The sequence below is a fragment of the Pleurodeles waltl genome, chromosome 8 (assembly GCF_031143425.1).
Source record: "Pleurodeles waltl isolate 20211129_DDA chromosome 8, aPleWal1.hap1.20221129, whole genome shotgun sequence".
Taxonomy (NCBI): Eukaryota; Metazoa; Chordata; class Amphibia; order Caudata; family Salamandridae; genus Pleurodeles; species Pleurodeles waltl.
Window position 1 is genome coordinate 668,651,630 of NC_090447.1, and position 23,991 is coordinate 668,675,620.

At 45.0% G+C, this 23,991-nt stretch overlaps 1 protein-coding gene across 19 annotated transcripts in view; it reads left to right on the forward strand.

Annotated features, from left to right (window-relative positions):
• Positions 1-23,991, forward strand: part of RIOX2 (ribosomal oxygenase 2) — a 1,008,555-nt gene that overhangs the window by 49,941 nt on the left and 934,623 nt on the right. For 2 of the 19 annotated variants that reach the window (XM_069204768.1, XM_069204770.1), the window contains one exon: positions 13,529-13,654. The exons of 16 other annotated variants lie outside the window; for them this stretch is intronic. The gene's annotated coding sequence lies outside the window, so the exon portion shown is untranslated. The remainder of the gene's footprint in view (positions 1-13,528; positions 13,655-23,991) is intronic. One more of the 19 variants, XM_069204772.1, reaches the window with a different exon arrangement.

Here is a 23,991-nt window from a genome sequence, read left to right on the forward strand (position 1 = left end):
CTTTCCCTCACACTCATTGTTAGACACTGTGTTCCATGAGGAACTAGCTCAGGGATTCAGAGTTTTTCCACATCAGTGTGGGCACAGTCGAGAAATTTGCGACTGTCTGGTAAAAGTTCAAAGTTGAAATCCTAAGTGCTACATTATATAAACATGCTGGAATCCCTTGGTCCTTGCTAGACCTTCTGGCCACACTGGAGACAGATTTCTGACCTGGAGAGGCGTCATTGAGACAAGACGGACAGTTTTCCTTCTGGGTGACATTAGAACCAACCTGGATGAGTTTCACAAACCCGCCCAGAATGAGGTGCAACACATAGGGAAGTACACGGTGGCGTGAATATATGGGAAAAGGGAGTGTTCAGGAGTAACTCTAGCTGCACCTTTGCGTCCCAGCAGAGAGAAAGATGTGGTTCTCGAAGTCCAAGACATCCAGGGCCTCAATCAAAGCTCCACAGTGCAAGTGCCCAACCAATTTTATAGATACTGCGCTGACTTATACAAGTTTTGACTTATACATGATGATGCTTCTGCCACAGATTATCTTCCGCAAATAGCCATGACGTGGCTCACAACAGAACACAAAGAACACCTAATGGCACCCCTTCATCCAGGAGAGGTAAGTGTGGCAGTGTGATGCTATCTGTATTTAACCACCAACACCATCTTGACCACTGACTTCATTTTGTGCTTAGCTTCAGACGTCATCCCATTGGTGGCACAGGTATTTTTCCACGCACAGCCTGTTAATGTGTTTGCACTTTTCTCACTAGGGAAGGGAACATAATATGGTGGATGAAACCATGATAAGAATGCAAGGCTGAGAATGTTTATGGTAGAGAAGGGTACAACTCGGTCTTGGAAATAAATACACCTTGGTGTTTGTCCAGTCTCTAGCGTGCTTATTTAACAATGACCTGGTACGGCCAGCGTTTGAATTTCACAACTTACTCGACTGGAGGGGGGTTTCTAGAACCTTCCTCTTAAGTTTGATTAAAGTTATAAGGTAGGGAAGCTTGACACTGAGGGAGAATGAAGTCATCTCTGAGGGTGGACGCATTGCTCAGAGTAATCCTATTGGGGTTGTTTTCCTTTGTCTCGTTTGTCACAGATTTCACAGCTTGACGTTGGCAAAGGATGATGTGGGTTTTGAGCCCCATGCTGATGCATTTTTAATTCTTAATATCTCTCTTTACTGCGTGCGTGCATAAATATACGTAGTCACTATAGATAGATATTTATTGTTGATGTATTGTTTTTCTTTGATTATTATTCCACTGCTGTGATTATTTTAAGAGTTGCACGTGTGTTGCTATAGTCACATTAAGTGCTCAGGTTATTATCTTCGTGTAACCTGGGAAGTGTCTTAGTTCATTACTCTTCGCATTCCTTTCACTTTGTTCCCTCTCGTCTGAAGCAAAGCAGAACAAATGGGCATAGTCGGAAGTATTATGTTGTAGATTGAAAAGTGAAAGTTTCAAAAGTGAAAAATGTTTGTCAAGAAGTCAGAAGCGGATTCCCAGGCAGTTTCCAAGATTTCACGTGAGATTCTAGGGTGGGACAAAGAAACTTATAATGTCCTTGCGAACGAATGGTCTTGTGGTACTGGTGTATGCAGAAGTTATGACAGATGTCTTAACGATGCTGAGCCAAATAGTTTTTACTGTGTTTACAGAAAGTACCTATGGAACGGGGATGTGATCTATCAAATTTAGGAAGATGGGGCTGGATCGTGTTATCTGCCTCTAGAAAAATGCATGACATGTAGGCAGCTGGACAAAGAAAACCAGCAATTAGAGAGGCAGCAAGTTGAAGCTAAAAATAATATAACCATGCTGTCTTGTCAGAATAAGGCAGATACTTATCAGTCTGTAGCAGAGAACAAACTAAGGGGTAAAATCAGTCAAAAGAAAGTTCATTTAGCTATTGCTAATGCAGGGTTAGATTGGAACCCAGAAATACGGGATTCAAATATCTGTGAATCCACTGTTTTTTATTTTTTTCCAAATTCCAGTGACGAAGAAGTTAAAAATAAAATAAAAGTGGGTGCCAGCTTGAGCCAGACGAGCTGAAAGTGGTTCCTGCACAGCCAGTATTAAGACGGAAGATGCAGGGCATTCCACAGAACCCAGGAGGACTTGAGATGCCTTCCTAGAAGATTGCACCCAGCAAGAAGTTAATTATATTCTAGACAGATTCAGGCAGAGATCTGGGGAAGCATTACTTACATGGATGGTACGGATGTTTTACACAGGTGCCTCTGGGGGGCACTAGATGAGGGAGATGCAAGGAAGTTGTGTACTCTTAGCACTGACCTGATAATACAAGAGCAGTTTAGAGGTAATGGGAATCAAGGAGCGACTAACTTGTTGCAATGGGCAGTTGTGGGATGCAGTCAGAAATATCGTACTGAATCAGACTGGCTGCCAAAAGCGTTATTACACGTTGAGAGATGTTATGCAAAAAATTAAAGAAGAAAGTATCAAAACTGCTACTCTCTTAGATGAAGCTCATAATTTGTTAGATGCTCTATTGACAATTTCAGTAAGAAATAAAAGTATTTGCCTTGCTCCCTCAGCTTATAAGCAGGTAATAATGACTCTCCTAATTAATCAGACCGTTATCGAGGTAGGACATCTTGGAGACTGAACGAAACCTGAGAGAGCCTCCAGGTCTGAGGGTCGCACAGATAATAAAGGAGTATCTAGGAGAGACATGTTTGTGACATTACTGAAGGATGGTGTCAACAAGGAGCAGATTGATGGGATAGATCCAAAAGCTTGTGGGAGATGTACTGTCGAAGAGGGCTGGACAGAAAGGAAGACAGCAGGAAAGGTAACCAGCAAGATAATAAATGAGTGAATCAGGGCCAGCCGCAGATGCAGGACAACGGAAAAGAGAATGAGAAAAGGGTTTCTTCAAGAGGAAAAGAAGAGGAAGATTTGGACAGCCCATGATTAGCTGCTAAGAACAGGGAAGGAGAGGAATTTGCTTGCAGATATGAAAACATATGTCCAGACCTGACTTGGACAAACGTTGACCGGTTTAAATCAAATTAGGAAATAGATACAGGGATGGTCTCGTAAAGACTGAGGCCTCTTTAATTTATGGAAATCCCAAAAAGTTTAATGGTCAGCACTACACCATCACTGGGGTGGGTGGAAAACAAACCCCTGCTGTGCAGACTACTGTTCAAATGAAAATAGGAAGAATACCAAAAAGAGAATATACTGTTTTAATTGTGCCCCTCCTAGAATATGTACTGGGAATTGACATTCTAAAAGGGGTGACTTTGTACTTGGATGATGATTGTTATCAATTTAGATCAAAGAGGTACATTTCAGTGGCAGCAATGATGGTGGGTCACCTGAAGATATCCCCAGTGAAGGTGCCTCCAGCAACCAAGGTGATTTGTTTAACGCAATACCGAATTCCGGGAGGGCATGAGGAAATAAGTGAGACTATGCAGGAGTTGATTGAGGCTGGTGTGGTGGCTTCAGTCTCCACTGAATGGAATAATCCTCTGTGGCCCATGTGCAAACCAGATGGGTGTTATAGAATGACTGTTTATTACAGAGAATTGAATAAATATACACCCCCTTTGATTGCTGCGGTCCCTGATACGATCACTTTGATTGAAAGAATACAAAACATAAAGGAACCTGGTATGCAACTATTGATATTGCTAATGCTTTTTTTTTTCTATAGCTTTGGCCCCTGAGTGTCCAGAGCAGTTCAGTTTTTCACACAGCGGCAGACAATTTAAGATGTTATCTTTGTCTATGGGGTATGTACATAGCCCTGCCACCTGTCACTGGCTGGTGGCAGAACACCTGGATGAAGTATCGGTCATACCGGGGGTACAATTGACCCCTTACATTGATGATGTGGTGATTCAGGGAGAGACACAAGAACACATGCAGTCTCAGTTGGATCGGGTTGTGGATCTCTTGCGGAGCAAATGGTGGATGATTAATCCAGATAAGGCACTGGGACCGTCTCAAAATGTTAAGTTTATAGGAATTCAGTGGAATCAGGGATATATAGAGGTGTTGCCACAGGCAAAACAAAAGATCTTAGAATTTGCCACTCCCCTCACTAAGCAGGAGACTTAGCGATTCATTGGATTGTTTGGTTTTTGGAGATAGCATATCCCTCACTTGAGTCAGATTTACCCCCTTTGTCCAAAGTGACACGGATGCGGGACGTGAATTGCTGGTGCCGGGGGCGGAGCCACTTGCTACAGGGCAGGAGCCCTTTAAAATCTTCGTCGCGCTCCCGCCGTCGCGGGACGCGAATTGCTGGTGCCGGGGGCGGAGCCACTTGCTACAGGGCAGGAGCCCTTTAAAATCTTTGTCGCGCTCCCGCCGTCGCGGGACGCGCGCGGGCGGCGCCCGGGCTAAGGGCGGGCCGGTCCTTCCCTCGTCAGCGCCCGGAAGAGGCTGGGCTGGGCCATACCCCTTAATCTTTTGGTTTTTGTGCTGCGTTGCCCAGCGGCGACCTGCGATGCTGAGTAAGTTTCCTTCTTTTTTCTCTTCCCCATTCTCCATTTGTAGGAAAGTACCATCTTGCCTGGCATGTTAGCCCCATTTTTCACTGTATATGTGTTGTTTTAGTTGTATGTGTCACTGGGACCCTGTTCTCCAGGGCCCCAGTGCTCATAAGTGTGCCTGAATGTGTTACCTGTGTAGTGACTAACTGTCTCACTGAGGCTCTGCTAATCAGAACCTCAGTGGTTATGCTCTCTCATTTCTTTCAAATTGTCACTAACAGGCTAGTGACCAATTTTACCAATTTACATTGGCTTACTGGAACACCCTTATCATTCCCTAGTATATGGTACTGAGGTACCCAGGGTATTGGGGTTCCAGGAGATCCCTATGGGCTGCAGCATTTCTTTTGCCACCCATAGGGAGCTCTGACAATTCTTACACAGGCCTGCCACTGCAGCCTGAGTGAAATAACGTCCACGTTATTTCACAGCCATTTTACACTGCACTTAAGTAACTTATAAGTCACCTATATGTCTAACCTTTACCTGGTAAAGGTTAGGTGCAAAGTTACTTAGTGTGAGGGCACCTTGGCACTAGCCAAGGTGCCCCCACATTGTTCAGGGCCAATTCCCTGAACTTTGTGAGTGCGGGGACACCATTACACGCGTGCACTACATATAGGTCACTACCTATATGTAGCTTCACAATGGTAACTCCGAATATGGCCATGTAACATGTCTAAGATCATGGAATTGCCCCCTCTATGGCATCCTGGCATTGTTGGCACAATTCCATGATCCCAGTGGTCTGTAGCACAGACCCTGGTACTGCCAAACTGCCTTTCCTGGGGTTTCACTGCAGCTGCTGCTGCTGCCAACCCCTCAGACAGGTTTCTGCCCTCCTGGGGTCCAGCCAGGCTTGTCCCAGGATGGCAGAACAAAGGACTTCCTCTGAGAGAGGGTGTTACACCCTCTCCCTTTGGAAAATGGTGTGAAGGCAGGGGAGGAGTAGCCTCCCCCAGCCTCTGGAAATGCTTTCATGGGCACAGATGTGCCCAATTCTGCATAAGCCAGTCTACACCGGTTCAGGGGACCCCTTAGCCCTGCTCTGGCGCGAAACTGGACAAAGAAAAGGGGAGTGACCACTCCCCTGACCTGCATCTCCCCTGAGAGGTGTCCAGAGCTCCTCCAGTGTGCTCCAGACCTCTGCCATCTTGGAAACAGAGGTGCTGCTGGCACACTGGACTGCTCTGAGTGGCCAGTGCCACCAGGTGACGTCAGAGACTCCTTCTGATAGGCTCCTTCAGGTGTTAGTAGCCTATCCTCTCTCCTAGGTAGCCAACCCCTCTTTTCTGGCTATTTAGGGTCTCTGTCTCTGGGGAAATTTTAGATAACGAATGCAAGAGCTCATCAGAGTTCCTCTGCATCTCTCTCTTCACCTTCTGCCAAGGAATCGACTGCTGACCGCGCTGGAAGCCTGCAAAACTGCAACATATTAGCAAAGACGACTACTGCAACTCTGTAACGCTGATCCTGCCGCCTTCTCGACTGTTTTCCTGGTGGTGCATGCTGTGGGGGTAGTCTGCCTCCTCTCTGCACTAGAAGCTCCGAAGAAATCTCCCGTGGGTCGACGGAATCTTCCCCCTGCTACCGCAGGCACCAAAAAGCTGCATTACCGGTCCCTTGGGTCTCCTCTCAGCACGACGAGCGAGGTCCCTTGAATCCAGCAACTCTGTCCAAGTGACTCCCACAGTCCAGTGACTCTTCAGTCCAAGTTTGGTGGAGGTAAGTCCTTGCCTCCCCACGCCAGACTGCATTGTTGGAAACCGCGTCTTTTTGCAACTACTCCGGCTCCTGTGCACTTCCGGCGGAAATCCTTTGTGCACAGCCAAGCCTGGGTCCACGGCACTCTAACCTGCATTGCACGACTTTCTAAGTTGGTCTCCGGCGACGTGGGACTCCTTTGTGTAACTTCGGGTGAGCACCGTTTCACGCATCCTCGAAGTGCCTGTTTCTGGCACTTCTCCGGGTGCTACCTGCTGCTGAGAGGGCTCCTTGTCTTGCTCGACGTCCCCTCTCTCTCCTGACGCAATTTGCGACATCCTGGTCCCTCCTGGGCCATAGCAGCATCCAAAAACGCTTACCGCACGATTTGCAGCTAGCAAGGCTTGTTGGCGTTCTTTCGGCGGGAAAACACTTCTGCACGACTCTCCACGGCGAGAGGGATCCGTCCACCAAAGGGGAAGTCTCTAGCCCTTTTCGTTCCTGCAGAAACCTCAGCTTCTTCTGTCCAGTAGAAGCTTCTTTGCACCCACAGCTGGCATTTCCTGGGCATATGCCCATCTCCGACTTGCTTGTGACTTTTGGACTTGGTCCCCTTGTTCCACAGGTACCCTAAATTGGAAATCCACCGTTGTTGCATTGTTGGTTTGTGTCTTTCCTGCATTATTCCTCTATCACGACTTCTTTGTCTTTTGGGGAACTTCAGTGCACTTTGCACTCACTTTTCAGGGTCTTGGGGTGGGCTATTTTTCTAACCCTCACTATTTTCTAATAGTCCCAGCGACCCTCTACAAGGTCACATAGGTTTGGGGTCCATTCGTGGTTCGCATTCCACTTTTGGAGTATATGGTTTGTGTTGCCCCTATCCCTATGTGTCCCCATTGCATCCTATTGTAACTATACATTGTTTGCACTGTTTTCTAAGACTATACTGCATATTTTTGGTATTGTGTACATATAACGGGTGTATATTTCCTATCCTCTTACTGAGGATACACTCTGAGATACTTTGGCATATTGTCATAAAAATAAAGTACCTTTATTTTTAGTATAACTGTGTATTGTGTTTTCTTATGATATTGTGCAAGTGACACTTGTGGTACTGTAGGAGCTTCACTCGTCTCCTAGTTCAGCCTAAGCTGCTCTGCTAAGCTACCATTATCTATCAGCCTAAGCTGCTAGACACCCTATACACTAATAAGGGATAACTGGGCCTGGTGCAAGGTGCAAGTACCCCTTGGTACTCACTACAAGCCAGTCCAGCCTCCTACACCATTCAGCATGGGAAAGCACAAGGTTCGTTCTAGTCCTGACCTGGCTACAGCCAAATCCAAAAGCTCTAAATCTAGCAGAGCAACGCAATTCCACTCCAATTACGTTTCTAGAGAAATTGATAACTTAATTGAGGAAGTGGAATCCATCCTCAAGGAAAAAGAGGGCAACGCCTGTAAGAAACTGAAGTCAGGATCCTTACTTCCATTTCTTACGACTAGCTCCACTAAACCTACTGACATTCAGCCTCAGAAAACTTTAGTCCAGGTTGCTGCCCCTCCCAACTCGACTGGTCTGGCTAATTCCTCACTTTCGCCTGGCACTAGTTCTAATTTGGACGTAATCCGTTCTGTTCCCATTGTCAATGGGATTCCATGCACAAATCGGTTTTCGGTCTTGGATCAACCAGAATTAGCAAGTGCCATACAGCCTTCGCTTCCTGTGCCCTTTAAACCCACTTTTGATCCTCCTAGTGATGATGTCTTAGCTCTGGTATCTAGTCTAAAGCATGAAGTCGGGGGATTGAAGAGTCTCTCTTATTTGAGGTCCTTAAATTACTAAAAAAAAAACCTGACCTAACTCCTCAGCTTATCGCGAACTCAGTCACTGCACAAGCTTCTCGGCCATTGGCTCCTGTTGCTCTGCCAGTTGATTCCCCACTGCCACGGGAAACGGTCAAGGGTTCTAGTTATAGTCATCATCATGGAAATCACTCGACTTCTGCTCAAGCGAATTCGCCATTCTTTCCTCTTAATCCGGGCCAATCTGTGGCCCATTTTACTCATGCGCCCAACCGAAACTGCATCGACATGTGTAACGTCCCTCGACTTCCATCTCATACGAGGGAAGATACTTCTTCTCTTATTAATAAGGTGTCGTATTGGATTCGCCACACTAGGGGCTGTGGCTCTATCATCCACGCGGACATTGCCTTTGCTTCTCGTGTGCGAGGCTCCGGTGGGCGGGACACTATCAAACTTAATCTTGCCAGCCCCTCTTTAGTTAAAGGGATCTTGCAGATGGAAGCTCGTAATGTATCAAGATCTGACTCTGACATTTTTTTTAGAGAAAGTTTGCCTGCTATGGGTCACAAGATCACGTCCTTGCGTCCACCCGGAGCCAACACAATTCCTCGAAATGTCTGTGTTTCAACTGTCTCCCCTGGCTTGTTGCCTTTTTCAGGCGACTGGGCTGCTTTGGTTTGCAACAATAAAGGTACTTTCATACAAGACCCCGTCACCTCAGGGGATACATCTGATGCGGATTGACTGTGTCATTATAATTCTTGCAAACATAATGTTCCACATGTCTGGGCAACGACACTTACAAGATCTTCACTCGGTTTGGGTGACAATACTATAAGGGCTTTACCCTACTCCACTAATGGGACTTCCAATTCTGCTCTCGATGCCGACTCTTGTATGTCAGCTTGTAGCATTACAAAAAGGAAAATATTGTCTTGGAATGTGGCTGGCATCAAGAGCAAATTATCTGATCCGGACTGGGGGGCTTATGTTGAATCTTTTTCCATATGTATGTTTCAGGAAACTTGGGCTATGGATTGTGCGTATAGGCAAGGCTATTGCTGTTTCACTAAAAAGGCGACTCCGTCCACTAGGGGAAGGGCGATTGGGGGTCTATGTACGTGGGTCAAGTTGACTGAAGTGGGCAGGGTAAAGGAAATCACTATTGACTCTTGTGACATCCTTGCAATAGCAATATGGCCTATCATAGGCACTCCGGTGTTATGTATTAATATTTATAATAGGCCAGGTCCATCTAACTGTCAGTCTGGTACTATTCGTCTGTTGCACAAATTTTTATCCGATCTTTACTCTAAATATTGTGTTATTATTGCAGGTGACCTCAATGCCCAAATTGAATTCGATTCAGCTTTTGTTGAGTCTATCCAGGCCGAAGATGAAGTATGGAATCTTCCCCCGCTTTCAATCCAACCAGTGTCATGTACTCCTCCCCTTAGGGTCATGCAGATAATAGACCTTGTAGTATCTTATGGCCTGCGTTTTGGAAATGGCAGTTTTTTAAATGACAATTCTAGACCCACCTTCTATAGAGGCCACTATAGTAGCCCTCTGGATTACGTTATTTTTGATCTGCGAGTCTGGCATTTTATAATCAATGTTGAGGTTGGTTCTCGGTACACTAGCGACCATGCCCCCTTACAAATTGAATATAATGCGACTCTTTTTTTCAGGGCTCACTCCACCTTATGTTCTGGATGCTCCCAATGATTGGCTGGAATTATCCAGCAATAGGCGTGTGGTGAGATGGTCCTCGTTTTTGAAATCCAACCTGCTTAATGATAAGCTTTATGACCTAGTCTCTTGCCACCAGCTTTTTGATGACTCTATTGTCTTATCTCCCTCAGAAGTTATGTCCTCTCATGCAACTCTTTTTATGGATCTCAAGGAGCTTTTTACTAAACCCCCCTCAACCCAAAACAATTCCTCCTGGTCCAATTGTAAGTGGTTTGATAAGGAGTGTCGGGAGGCTAAGAGCCTTTTGTCCAAAGCTCTAAAGCTAAAGAGCCGGGATGCTATCATACATGCAAGAAGGAACTATGTTTCTACTTGTAAGTCATCTAAACTCAAATACGAAGAAAAATTGTGGGAGCGTCTGCTGGAGGCAGCTAGTGCCTGTGACCTTAAACATTTTTGGACCCTGGTCTCACGTAGAGACCCCGCCCTTTCATCTACTCCTGAATGTCACATTGATGCAGAATCCTGGCTCTCCCATTTTCGGGAACTTTATGGGTCTTGCCCCAATCCGAACAACTCTCCTATTGATTCTTCACTGTGCTTTTCCCCTATGCCACCCTTTACCCTAAAAGAAACTGAGCTGGCAATCCGTGCTCAAAGAACACGGAAGGCTCCTGGCTCAGACAGTGTCCCATCGGACCTGTATAAATCAGATTTATCTGTATGGACCCGGTACATTAATAGGCTATCAAATATTGTTCTGAAAACTCGTTCTTACCCAGATACGTGGAAGGTGGCTATTATCGTCCCCATACACAAAAAGGAGATAAGAGCTCCCCTGGGAACTACAGACCGATTAGTCTATTAGATAACCTGCAAAAAATATTCTCTTTCCAGTTATCCAGATTAAAACACTGGATAACAAAAAATCAGGTTTTAAGCCATCTCCAGGCTGGTTTCCGGGACAAGGTTAGTACCGTCGATCAGGTCTTCCGATTTACTACCATCAAGTGGAAGACTGTAGACGCAGACAAAGGACATTTATTTGTGGCCTTTGTCGATTTGAAATCTGCGTTTGATCTTGTCCCGCGTGCTAAGCTCTGGGAGGTCTTGAGCAACATTGGAGTTCCGGGTTCTTTGATTAATGTTATCCAAGATCTTTACTCTGACAATTACGCCAGAGTGCGCTGGGGTTCGGCTGGTGACTTGACCCCAGCTTTTCCTACAACGTGAGGTGTGAGGCAGGGGTGCGTCCTTGCGCCCACCCTATTCCTATTGTTTATTAACACTTGCATCCCATACCTCTTAGACTGTTATGGTGATGCCCCGAATTTGGGTGGCCAGAAGTTCCCCTGTCTATTGTTCGCAGACGACACCCTGTTACTCTCGCGAACTGCCGTGGGCCTTTCCAGATTGTTATCACGATTTTTGGAGTTTTGCAAAGACCATGGGTTGGAAATCAACTCGGCAAAAACAAAGTATATGGTCTTTGGGGACAGTAGGTGCAAAATGATGAGACCAGTATACCTAGATGGTGCTCCCTTGGAAAGAGTGGGCACTTTTGACTATTTAGGTACCCAACTGGAAGGCATGCACACTGCCAGAAATCCTTATTGTGCTTGAAGCAAAGGGCGGGTGGCATTGTAAGATTTGCTTCTAGATCTCCCAAGTTTGCAATGTCTCCTGCCCTTGAAATATATTTTGAAATCATTGTTAAAAGTTCCTTCTAGTACTCCTTCTCTGCCCATCCGTATGGATCTAAATCTTTTTTCTATTTCGCAGATTGCTGCTTTAAGGCCCTTGCTATATTGGATCCGGCTCTGGATAACAGATGCCCTTTCTCCATTTCGTTGTGGGCTTCTCAAATTGGTGGGCAGTAACACTATCAGTAAAACAAAATGGTGTACTTATTTCAAAGAATCCTTATTCCATCTAGGTTTTGGGTCTTATTGGTTGGACCCTTCTTCTATTCCTAAAAATGCTGTGCAGCTACTGAAGGATGCTTTTTGGCACAACGCTCAGATTGTGCAATTTACTAAGATTGTTCTGCGGTCAATGTCTGATAATTATTTATTACTCAAGTGCCACTATGAATTTGAGCCTTATATGGATATAGCATTATCTCCATTTGCGCGAGCTCTTTTTGTTAGATTCAGAATAGGGTCCCTCCCTTTGTGTTCCCTAACGTACAATTGGCATTGTTCCACTAATAGTTCCAAGCTCTGCCCGATGGGCTGCCAACGTGAAGAGTCTATTTCACATGTTCTCTTTTATTGTCATGCATATCACAAACAAAGAGTTTGTTGGATTATCCCGCTCTGCAAATCTATAGGCGCCAGGTCTCATTTGTATGCTGAGAGAATTTTTAAATCTGATCCATCTGCTGAGGTAGTTTTACCAGTGGCAAAATTCCTCTAATCAATCTGGCGCCTCAGACTAGCAACTTTAAAGAATAAGACTGGGTAGCTAACTTTTAGATCTATGTATGCACTTTAATTGACCTTTTGATGTCTGATTTTAGTATTTCATTTTTAATACTAAGACACTGTTTTATTGCATCATTGAACACCCATGGGCATAGGGAATAGGGTCCTTGTGTGGTACACCCTAAATTTAGGAGATATATATTGTGATCATTCTGTTTGAATTTTAACTCTTTATTCTCTCTTTTATATTTTTACTGTGCTTATATTTTTTAGTGTTTTACCAATTTCAAAAATCAACAATTTATGATGCTTGTATTGTACTTTTATGGTATGTTTTTACTTACCGAAATAAAGTTAAATGATGATGATGATGACACGAAAGTAACATGAGTTTGAATGGGTAGAGCAGCAGCAGTGTGCGTTTGACTTGGCAAAGGAGGCGATTCAACAGGCTTTAGACTTATGGCCAGTACAAGAAGGAGACCTTGAGTTGCACATAACTGTTCAGAGGCAATATGCAAATTGGAGCATGTGGCAAAAACGGGGAAGAACAAGGGTACCCATGTGTTTCTGAACTAAAAAGTTACCTGATGCTGGAGAGCGATATACTCCCTTTGAGAAACCGTTACTTGCTTGTTACTGGGCTCTAGTGAATACTGAGCAAATTACCCTAGGTCATAATTTGATTCTAAGACCTGAGATTCCAATAATGCAGTGGGTGATGAGTTCACCTAAAACTCACCGCATAGGACATGCACGGGAAGCTAGTATCATATGTTGGAAATGGTACATACAGGACAGGGTCCAAGTGGGCCCAGCAGGGACAGCGGCTCTACATGAACAGGTATCACAAGTCCCTGTGCAGGATGATGAGGGTGCAGGAGGTGCCACAGATAATAGTTACCAGTAAGATGGGGTGAGCCATGTGAATCCTTGTTCCCTGAGGATAGGAAGCATGTATGGTTTACCGGTGGTTCAGCCAAGTATGTGGGAGCCAAAAGACATTGGAAGGCGGTGTCCTATAACCCAGTCAGCAGGAAGTTATCTACTACAAGAGAAGGGAAGTGCAGTTAATATTCAGAATTGTATGCTGTGTATCAGGCACTGAAACAAGAATTGCCAGGGACTTGTCACATTTATACTGCTTCTTGGTCTACTGCCAATGGGTTAGCCACCTGGCTTTCCACATGGCATGCACATAACTGGCAAATACATTCTAAGGAGGTGTGGGGCAATGAGTTGTGGCAAGAAATGTGGGAAATTCTAGAGAAATGTACAGTTACTGTGTATCATGTAGATGCCTACTATCCCACCGATTCACTAGAATGATGGTTCAGTTCCCTTGCAGATGACCAATCCAAAATCGCAGAGGCAGAAGTGTCAGCACAGGATTCTGACTTGGTGGGGATGGCTACGTGGGCACACCAAAAATGTGGACGTCTAGGAGAAAAAGCCACTTACAGGTGGGCAAAGATTAGAGGGATGCACATTCTTTTAGACTTGATAAAAACTGTGATCATGCAGTGTCCTATTTGTCAACACACACACACACACACACACACACACACACACACACACGCACACACAACAAAGATCTGTACTGCAAACAGTCAGAGGTCAGTTGGGGAGAGGGAAGTTGCTGGGGCAGATATGGCAAATTGTTTACATTGGGCCACTACTGACTATTTGCGGGTGTCAATACGCTTGCACAGTAGTGGACACTTAATCTGGTTACCTGATTGCCTTCCCTTGCAAACATGCCACCCAATACAACACCACCAAGACTCTGGACTTGTTGATGTTATATTACAGAGTCCTGCTCCAAGTCCAGAGTGACAACTGGTCACATTTGAAAGGAAAATTGGTACAAGATCATTGTTCACAACACAATATTGAGTGGATTTATCACATTCCATAATATCCACAAGCTGCAGGACCGATTGAGAGAAAGAACGGCTTGCTAAAAGCCTAATTATGAAAACTATCAGATGGAACCTTGAAAAACTGGAGAGAGCATTTAAATGAAGCCCTCCAAAGTTTGAATAACATACCACTGACAAATGCAGAGACTCTTTTAATGTGTGTGTTAACTTCAGCATAACAGATATAACCCTATGTGGTGACTAACACCATCATGTATTGGGAAATAAAACCAGTAGCCTTAGCACCTTAATGCGCCGCACCAGAATCTGCAAGTCTTGATTTACATGCCTTAAAGGCCTACACCTTGAAACCAAGAGACATGGTACTCAGTGAAACAGGTGTTGGAAAACAGATTCCACCAGAGCATTTCGGATTGATTGCTCTCAGATCTAGGTTGGCACTCAAAGGTATTCAGGTCTTGGGGGGGCAGTGATCGATACTGACAACCAAGGAGAAATCTAAACCACTCACCTGAATAGAGGAGACACTGACTTAATTATACAAGCCGGAGACAGAATTGCGCAGATTGTAATTATCTCAATGTATGGAGGAATAGTTTAAAAAGAGGACTGCCCCAGCCCTTCTTAGAGTACGTGGGGAAGGAGGTTTTGGTTTAACTGACAAAAACCCTGGTGCTAAAATGTGGGTAGAATCCCCAAATCATCCTCCAGAACCAGCAGAAATGATTGCAAAGGTCCTATTATTCATGAAACCAGGGAAAGCGAGATGGGAGTACACATCAGGTGATATGTAATTTGCGAGAATGATTATACTCTCTTTTACAGATCATACTACGAGGTGCCTGTGTGCTAGCTGTGCTATGTAGCCTCCCTTCGGTAGTGTGTGTGGAGCCGGGAGGGACCAACCACGACTATAAAACTTTACTGACCTGAGTAAAAATGTTTGGACTCATCTGGCCCGAGTCGTACTCAACTGGTCGGATTTTTGTATGGCTCCAATGCAAATTATGGTGGATGTCAGCTCCACCTGTTTGGTGGCAATTCCTACTCCTGCAAAAGTTCTATTACATATTTTTAATGTCAGCAACAAAGATAGAGCCGTTCAAGAAAGTAACGTGTTATCTCATTTTACTCTCATGAATATTGTAGATTTTGCCAAGAGATAACGGATGAAAAATTGGCGAAGTTGCCCAGATGGTTACTTACAATATTACCACAGGCGATGTCTGCTATAATCTGACTTGTGATTCTCTCAAAATCGAAAAATGTGCTCAAATGATCCTGGAGGCAACAATGGGGTCTACTCAAGAAATCCCGTGGGAACAGCGATCAGGGTGTCGGGTTAGAAGTGATAAACATTGTAAAAATATGAACACCAGCATGTCCTGTCTCCACATTGTGACTGCTACTAGTCACATCAAGCATGGCAAACTACCTGTGGGATGGTTGTTCTGTTGTGGAAATACCACTTTTACGTACATTCCTGCTAATATAACTGGTGGACCGTGTACCTTTACACGAGTAGGACTCATGATGTTTCCTTTTCACTCTGTACATTCTTGTTATCCAAAGGAAATCATTCAATTAAGCAAGGACTGTGACTCTGAAATTCAATTCTTATCTAAATCAGAATGAGTTTAAGCCTTTCTGTAGTAGGAATTCCAGGATTAGCTGTTTATAATATTAGAGTTATTAACAATTTAGTATGTTTAATGGTTAGGAATATCAATTATACCTCTATCGCTTTAGCTCAATTATTGCTAGATATACACAGTGCTAGAAAAGCTGCATTGCAAAACAGGGCCGCTTTTGACTGTTTACTGTTAAAGCACGATCATGGTTTTGCTCAGAATTTGAAGGCCTGTGTTGTTTTAACCTATCAGATCACTCACTCTAAACCATTCAGCCCCATATTGACACTCTACATGAATTGGTGTAAGGAGTGAAACAACATGTTGACAAAGGGTAATGGGACTGTTTATTTAGTTGGTTGCTCGATTTTAGGCAATTAGCCAATATTTTAGGCCGGATACTCGTAGTGATTTGTATTATAATAATGCTATGTTGCTGTGTACAGTGCATACCTACTCTACGTACAATGTTTAAACCAAAAAGGGTTAATTTTAGACTGGTATGTTATGAGAGTCATTGGTCAAAGGGTGGAGTGTAATGCTATCTGTATTTAACCACTCACAGCTTGTTAACGTGTTTGTGCTTTTCTCACTAGGGAAGAGATCATACTATGAGGGATAAAACCATGATAAGACTGTGTAGGAAGTTGGCTCTTTATATACTATCTCAAAGTGAGAGATAGTGTGCACAGAGTCCAAGGGTTCCACTTAGAGGTTGATAGTGGCAAAATTAAATCATACTAATGCTCTATTTTGTGGTAGTGTGGTCGAGCAGTAGGCTTATTAGAGGGTAGTATTAAGCATTTGTTGTACACACAGGCAATAAATGAGGAACACACACTCAAAGACTTAACTCCAGGCCAATACTTTTTAAATAGAAAAATATATTTTCTTGATTTATTTCAGAACCACAAGATTCCAGATTTGAGGTAAGTACATAAAATGTAAAGTACTTCACACAGGTAAGTATAGAACTTTGATTTAAAACAGTAGTACACACAGTATAGGTTAAAATGGCAATCAGCAGTGCAAAATCAACAGTTCCTGGGGGAGGTAGGTCTGGTTAAGTTTCTCAGGTAAGTAAAGCAGTCAGTCTCCTGGGCATAGGCAACCCACCATTGGGTGTTCAAGGCAACCCCAAAGCACCGCACCAGCAACACAGGGCCGGTCAAAGGAGGGCCCAAAACACATAGGCGCCTTTAAAGAACAGGGGTGCTCCGGTCCTAGTCTGCTTACAGGTAAGTACTTGTGTCCTTGGGGAGCAGACCAGGGGGGTTTTGTAGACCACTGGGGGAGGGGGGGGGGGGGAGGGGAGGGGGAGGGGACACACACAAGCCCACAAAACACACCCTCAGCGGTGCAGGGGCGGCCGGCTGCAGTAGGCAAGGTAGGCATCGGTTTTGCTATTGAAAGCAATGGAGGGACCCGGGGGTCACTTATGTGATTTAGGCAGGGCACAGGGGGGGCTTCTCGAGCCAGCCACTGACTGGGCTAGGATGAGGGCCACCTGCTGGTCACTCCTGCACTGGTAGGTGGTTCCTCTCAGTCCTGGGGGCTGCGGGTGCAGTGCTTTATCCAGGCGTCGGGTTCCTTGTTACCAGGCAGTCACGGTCAGGGGGAGCCTCTGGAACCTCCCTGCAGGTGTCGCTGTGGGTGTGCAGGAGGGTCGACTCAGGGTGCCCACTTCATCGTAGTCGCCTGGGAGTCTATTCTGCAGTGTTGGTTGTCCTGAACTCGAGCCGGGAGCGTCGGGTGCAGAGTGTGAAGTCTCACGCTTCCCGTGGGAAGAGAGAGTTCTTTGAAAGTTGCTTTAAGGTTTAAAAGTTGTTGCATTTTTTTGAACAGTGCTGCTGTTCTCTGAAGTTTCTTGGTCCTTCGGGCTCAGAGCAGTCCTCTGATTCCTCAGAGGTTGCTGGTCCCTGTCGGATGCGTCCCTGTGCAGGTTCTTTGAGTCTGGAGACAGGCCGGTAGGGCTGGGGCCAAGTCAGTTGTCGTCTCCATCGTCTCTGCGGGGCTTTCAGGTCAGCAGTCCTTCTTGTTATAGGTTGTAGGAATCTGATTTCCTGGGTTCAAGGTCGCCCCTAAATACTAAATTTAGGGGTGTGTTTAGGTCTGGGGGGCAGTAGCCAATGGCTACTGTCCTGGAGGGTGGCTGCACCCTCTTTATGCCTCCTCCCTGACCGGAGAGGGGGCACATCCCTATTCCTAAAGGCAGGGGTCACCTCCGCTCAGGACACCTTAGGGGCTGTCATGACTGGTGGGTGACTCCTTGTTTTTCTCATTATCTCCTCCAACCTTGGCGCCAAAAGTGGGGGCAGTGGCCGGAGGGGCGGGCATCTCCACTAGCTAGGATGCCCTAGGGTGCCTTTGAGGCTTACCACCAGGTGTTACAGTTCCTACAGGGGGAGTTAAGAAGCACCCTCCACCCAGTACAGTCTTTGTTCCTGGCCGCAAAATGACAAAGGCACTCACCCCATGTGGCCAGAAACTCGTCTGGTTGTGGCAGGCTGGCAGAAACTGGCCAGCCTAGCACTAGGAGTCGGACTGGTATTCAGGGGGCATCTTTAAGATGCCCTCTGGGTGTATTTTACAATAAATCCCACACTGGCATAAGTGTGCCTTTATTGTGCTGAGAAGTTTGATACCAAACTTCCCGAATTTCAGTGTAGCCATTATGGAACTGTGGAGTTCGTAATTGACAGACTCCCTGACTGTATACTCTTTATGGCTACCCTGCACTTATAGTGTCTAAGGTTTTGCTTAGACACTGTAGGGGCATAGTGCTCATGCAACTATGCCCTCACCTGTGGTATAGTGCACCCTGCCTTAGGGCAGTAAGGCCTGCTAGAGGGGTGACTTACCTATGCCACAGGCAGTGAGAGGTGGGCATGGCACCCTGAGGGGAGTGCCATGTCGACTTAGTCATTTTCTCCCCACCAGCACACACAAGCTGTGAGGCAGTGTGCATGTGTTGAGTGAGGGGTCCCGACGGTGGCATAATACATGCTGCAGCCCTTAGAGACCTTCCCTGGCCACAGGGCCCTTGGTACCAGGGGAACCATTTACAAGGAACTTATCTGTGTGCCAGGGCTGTGCCAATTGTGGGAACAAAGGGTTAGACAGGTTAGGGAAAGAACGCTGAGGCCTGGTTAGCAGGGTCCCAGCACACTTTCAATCATAACTGGCATCAACAAAAGGCAAAATGTCAAGGGGTAACCATGCCAAGGAAGGCATTTCCTCACAGACTGTGCAAGGCTGAGAACGTTTATGGTAGAGAAGGGTTAAACTCGGTCTTGGAAATACACCTAGGGATTTGGCCAGTCTCTAGCGTGTTTTTTACGCACACACTGTTGAGTTGATGTATTGCGTTTTCTTTTATTATTATTCCACTGCTGTGATTATTGTAAGAGTTGCACGTGTGTTGCTGCATTCATATTAAGTGCTCACGCTATCTTCGTGTAACCTGGGAAGTGCCTTAATAAATTAATTACTCGGACTAAGAGTGCTGCATTCTTCGCATTCCTTTCACTTCGTTCCCTCTGGGTCTGAAGCAGAGCAGAAAAGGCGTTCAAGACATGCCGTTGAGCAGGGCCCCTGGCATCAATGGCCTCACAGTTTCATTCTACAGAACTTATCAAGATCTGCTATTAAATCTTGTGACTTTTTATGAGGTGGTGGCGGAGACAGGGTGTATGCCCTCCTCGATACGTGAGGCCTTAATAGTAACACTACTGAAGCCGGGCAAACCGCCAGAACAGTGTTTGTCATATGGGCATTATCTTTATTGAATGTTAACACAAAATTACTCAAAAGTCATAACCAACTGATTGGCCCTACAGCTGCCAGGGGTGATGGCCCCGGAACAGGCTGGCTTCATCCCAGGACCCAACTTAATGTTCAGTCTTTGCACATTGTTTGGTGCAGGGCAACGCATTGATCCTGCAATGCAGGCAGCGGCTGTATTTCTTGACTCAGAAAAAGCGGTTGACTCGGTCGAGAGGGGTTCCATGTTGTCAGCCCTGAGGCACATAAGAGTAGCAACATCATCTTAAGTCTCATGACTGTGCTCTGCATACAACCAACAACCTTTACACAGGTCAGTGGTATTTTGATGACAACAATTGATATCACCAGGGGCACCAGACAGGGTTGTCCCTTATGACCCTTGCTAAACGCCTTAGTGGCTGAGCCCCTGGCCAGCACACTTCGGGGGTACCATGGTCACTGCGGCCTGCGGTTCCTGGGTTACAGTTTGATTGTCCCTGTGTATGCAGACGATGCATGATTATACATACACAACCCAGGGTGAAATCTTGCCCCTGTGCTTCATGAGGTGGTGCGGTTCGGGGGTCACTCCGGACTGAGTGAAATGGGACAAGTCTATAATCTACCATACGATAAGGAAGGACTTATTGCCCCCGACCTAGAAACATTATAAGGAAGCATAGAGTATGTTCGCTCATTACTGGATCCATGGTCTGGTGGGCTTGCTGCACATTTAGGTTCAGCAGGATGCTGCAGACCAGCGTACACTGCCTCAAAGGCTATTCAGGAACCCAGTGCTAGGGCATGGTGTCTTTCATTCACTAAATGTTATGGTGCGCTCCTGGACAAAGCCCCCTGGTGCGAGAAGATGGTTCTTTGTTATATTTACCACAAATACCTCTGACTTGGTGCTCGTTGTTCTCAGTGGGTCAGGAGCCGGGAGAGTTTGGTGTGCCAACCATCGGAGTTTTATTTGTTCAGGGTGGGGCGATGTGTATATGTGAGGTGGTTAACGAATTGGTGGGTAACCATACTGCATCTTGTCCAGTTCCATTATTGCAGGGTGTGATGCACGCTGCAGAGCTTACAGGGAGAGGACATTTTTGAAACCCCCCTCTCCTCCCCCTCCAAATTCCTGGCCTTGTCATCTGTCCTGCTGATGGCCACCACTTGCCAACTAGTTGCGAGACTTTAGGCATTTGCGCCAGAAGCACACAGACCTGGTATAAAAAGAGCTAGACTCGAGTGGCAAAGGGACCTGGGCATAACTGTCAGCAGCAAGCAATGGCAGTATTGTTGTTCTTTGGTCCAGACGATCTCCCCAAAAGGCAGGCATAGACTTCTGCACTTCAAATACATTAACAGGGTATACTACATCCCCGCCCACCTTCACAGGTAAGGTAAGGTGCAGATTGTCAGCGCTGCAAAGTAGGGTAGGCGGGATTCTCACATTTAGTCTGGTTCTGCTCTGGGATACAGTGTTCCTGGAGCTCAATATAATTATAGGCGAAACACTGGAACCTGCCCCAATGCTGTCGGTGTTTGGTTACGATAAGGAGGTGCTTGGGAGAGTGAGGCGATTGGTGGCAATTGGTCTTTTGCTTGCGAAGACTATGGAAATAGGAGGGGGCAACCTGTTTGTGGTCTTCATTGACCTTAGAGCTGCATTTGATCTGGTCCCCAGGAACCAGTTATGGCTGACATTAGCCAACATGGGCATCCCAAAGGGTCTTTTGAAACTTATGGTCCGACTACACGAGAACACCTATGCACAAATTAGGAGTGGCAAGGATGGCGATTTAACAGATCCAGTTGCCATCGAAAGAAGAGTCAGACAGGGCTGTGTCCTAGCCCCTACCCTTTTCCTCCTATATATAAACAACTGCATTAACTATCTAGCAAACTGCACCAATGACTCCCCTAAGCTGGCCGGGACTAAAGTGCCATGCCTGCTTTATGCGGAAGACACCATCTTGCTGGCCAAAACACCCATGGGAATCCAAAATCTGGTTAACCAGTTCTGTGCATTTTGCAGAGATTATGGGCTGGATATCAACGACAAGAAAACCAAAATTATGATATACAGTCCTCCGAACAAGAAGTCAAAAGCAAATATAATGATGGATTCAGTCCCTTTGGAGAGGGTAACAGAGTACGATTATTTGGGCATCAGATTATCAGATAAGGGTAGCTGGGATGCAGCCATAAGAAAAGGGGCACTCATTATTAGCCAAAGAAGCGGAGTGCTAGAACGAAAGGCTAATACTGTAGCAAGTCCCCCTCTGATTCTTACCTCTGAAATTTATAAAGTCCAAATTCGTGCTGTTGCCCTATAAGGAGCGGAACTCTGGGGTTCACACAGACCATTGGATACCCTCCAAACCAAAGAAAACAACTTTCTCAGACACATATCCAGGCTAGGGAAGGGCACGCCGATGATTCCCCTAAGATTAGACCTGGGTATAAATAGCATCAAAGACACAGTATGCTTAAGGCCGCTTCTATATTGGGTTCTACTTTGGAAAACGGAAGAACTTGAGCCCTTCAGGATAGCATTCAAAGATCTTAGTCCACCATTCCAGGGATGGGAAAAAGTTCATTGGTTGAGGGAGATGAAAACTGCCTGGGTTAAGCTAGGTTTCTCCCATTATTGGGAAAATCCTGAGATGATTCCCGCTAACGCCAGATTGCTGATCAAAGAACGATATTGGGGAAAAATTCACAAGGAGCTTTTTCACTGTAATGGGCCAGGTCGGCTGACAGCAGAGTTCCTGCTGGTCAAACACGAACCTTGGCCTGAAAATTTCTTGGACCTCCCTATACCAGCCCGTGCCCAAGCCTTATTCCTTCAGTTCAGGTACGGAACACTAGCAGTGAACAACTTTACGGCCCGCTGGACGATTAATAGTCCCATGTCTAACAAATGCGTAAACTGCCACTCATGCAAGGAAACTCCTGAGCATGTTCTATTTTTTTGCCCCCCCTGTATAAACGTCCTAGAGGAAGGTGGCTTATTCCCCTGTGTAAGGTATTGCTATTACAAAATCGAACTAGTGCCTACAGACAATGAAAAATGACACCTCCACGCTGATAGTAAGCTGTTTCTAAAAATCTGTCAGCAGCATGGTCAATTCGTAGCAGGACTACCTTAGAACCTAGTCTACTGGCTGAAGAGAGGTTCAACAGCTAGTGGACTAGGATTTTTAGGCAGCTAGGGAATTTAAATATAATTATCTGTGTCGATTTATCTATGATACTAGATTTTATTATTGTCTGTGTTTTTTAGCGGATTTTTTTATCTAAACCGATTCACAGTATTTCAGCACACAGCACTTTGCAAATGGTAAGATTTAATTCCCCTGATTAATTTATTTAAGACATGAGGCTATCTCTATGGTACCTTTTCAAATGCTCGGTATCTAATTTTCATAAGCATGAAGTATTTTATGCAGTATTAGGAATCATTTTGTATTTATAACTTGCTCTAGAACAGTCTATATAGGTATCATTAGAAATGTTTTGCTAGATCACCTGCTTTAAATAGATTCATAGTATCCGAGCACATAGCACTTTGCAAATGGTAAGACTAAATTGCCCTCAATAACTTACCTAAGACATGAGGCTAATCTTATGGTACCCCTTTAAATGCTTGGTTTTAAATCTCACAAGTCCGAAGTGTTTTATGAAGTATTACGAACCACTTGTTAAGTATAAATTGCTCCGGAATAGTCTAGTGTATTAATTGTTACTGCTTTTCTCTTTTCGGGATGGTTATGATTTTTGTATTTTCTTGTATGTATGGTTCATTTTTATGCTTTTTAATGGTTTAACTTCAGACCGAATAAACTAATAATAAAAAAAAAAAATACCCCAATCACCAATTTCTTTTTTACAGGATTATGGCTCATTGACAGCCACATTTTGTGTCGTCACAGTCAATGTTTGTGGTTTTAATGACCACAGAAAAAGGAGCGTGGCTGAGGCTTTCAAGTTACTTCGGGCAGATGTGATATGTAACCAGGAGACTCGTATAGATGGGTCAAGTAAAAACCTGTTTGAGTTTCTAGGTTATATGTTCAGGTCTCAAAAAAATCATAAAAATGTTACTAGACCTGCAGGTCTACTCAATATAATAATATAATTGACCCGTGAACAGGTTTCAAATTGAGTGATCTTAGGCAAATATTTTAGTTTTTAGAGTCACCTTTTTCTTCATTCTCACATATGAGTGCACCTTCAAATATGTAAGCTCAGCATTTCTGAGGTACAAAAAAACCTTTTTTGTTTGATTAACTAGACTAAACATGTATAATAAGAGTATAGCCCACATATAAGAGGACACATGATCCATGACTTGCCTCTTAGTTTACTAATCGTGTTGCCATCTAGGCAGGAGTGTTTCTCAGTTTGTTTAAACACTTACTTTTAATAAATATATTACTGAAGTATGATGTGGTAGAACACTGTCATTTACAGACAGTAAATTTCCAAGAAATGTAAAAAAATCTTCCCACTAACATG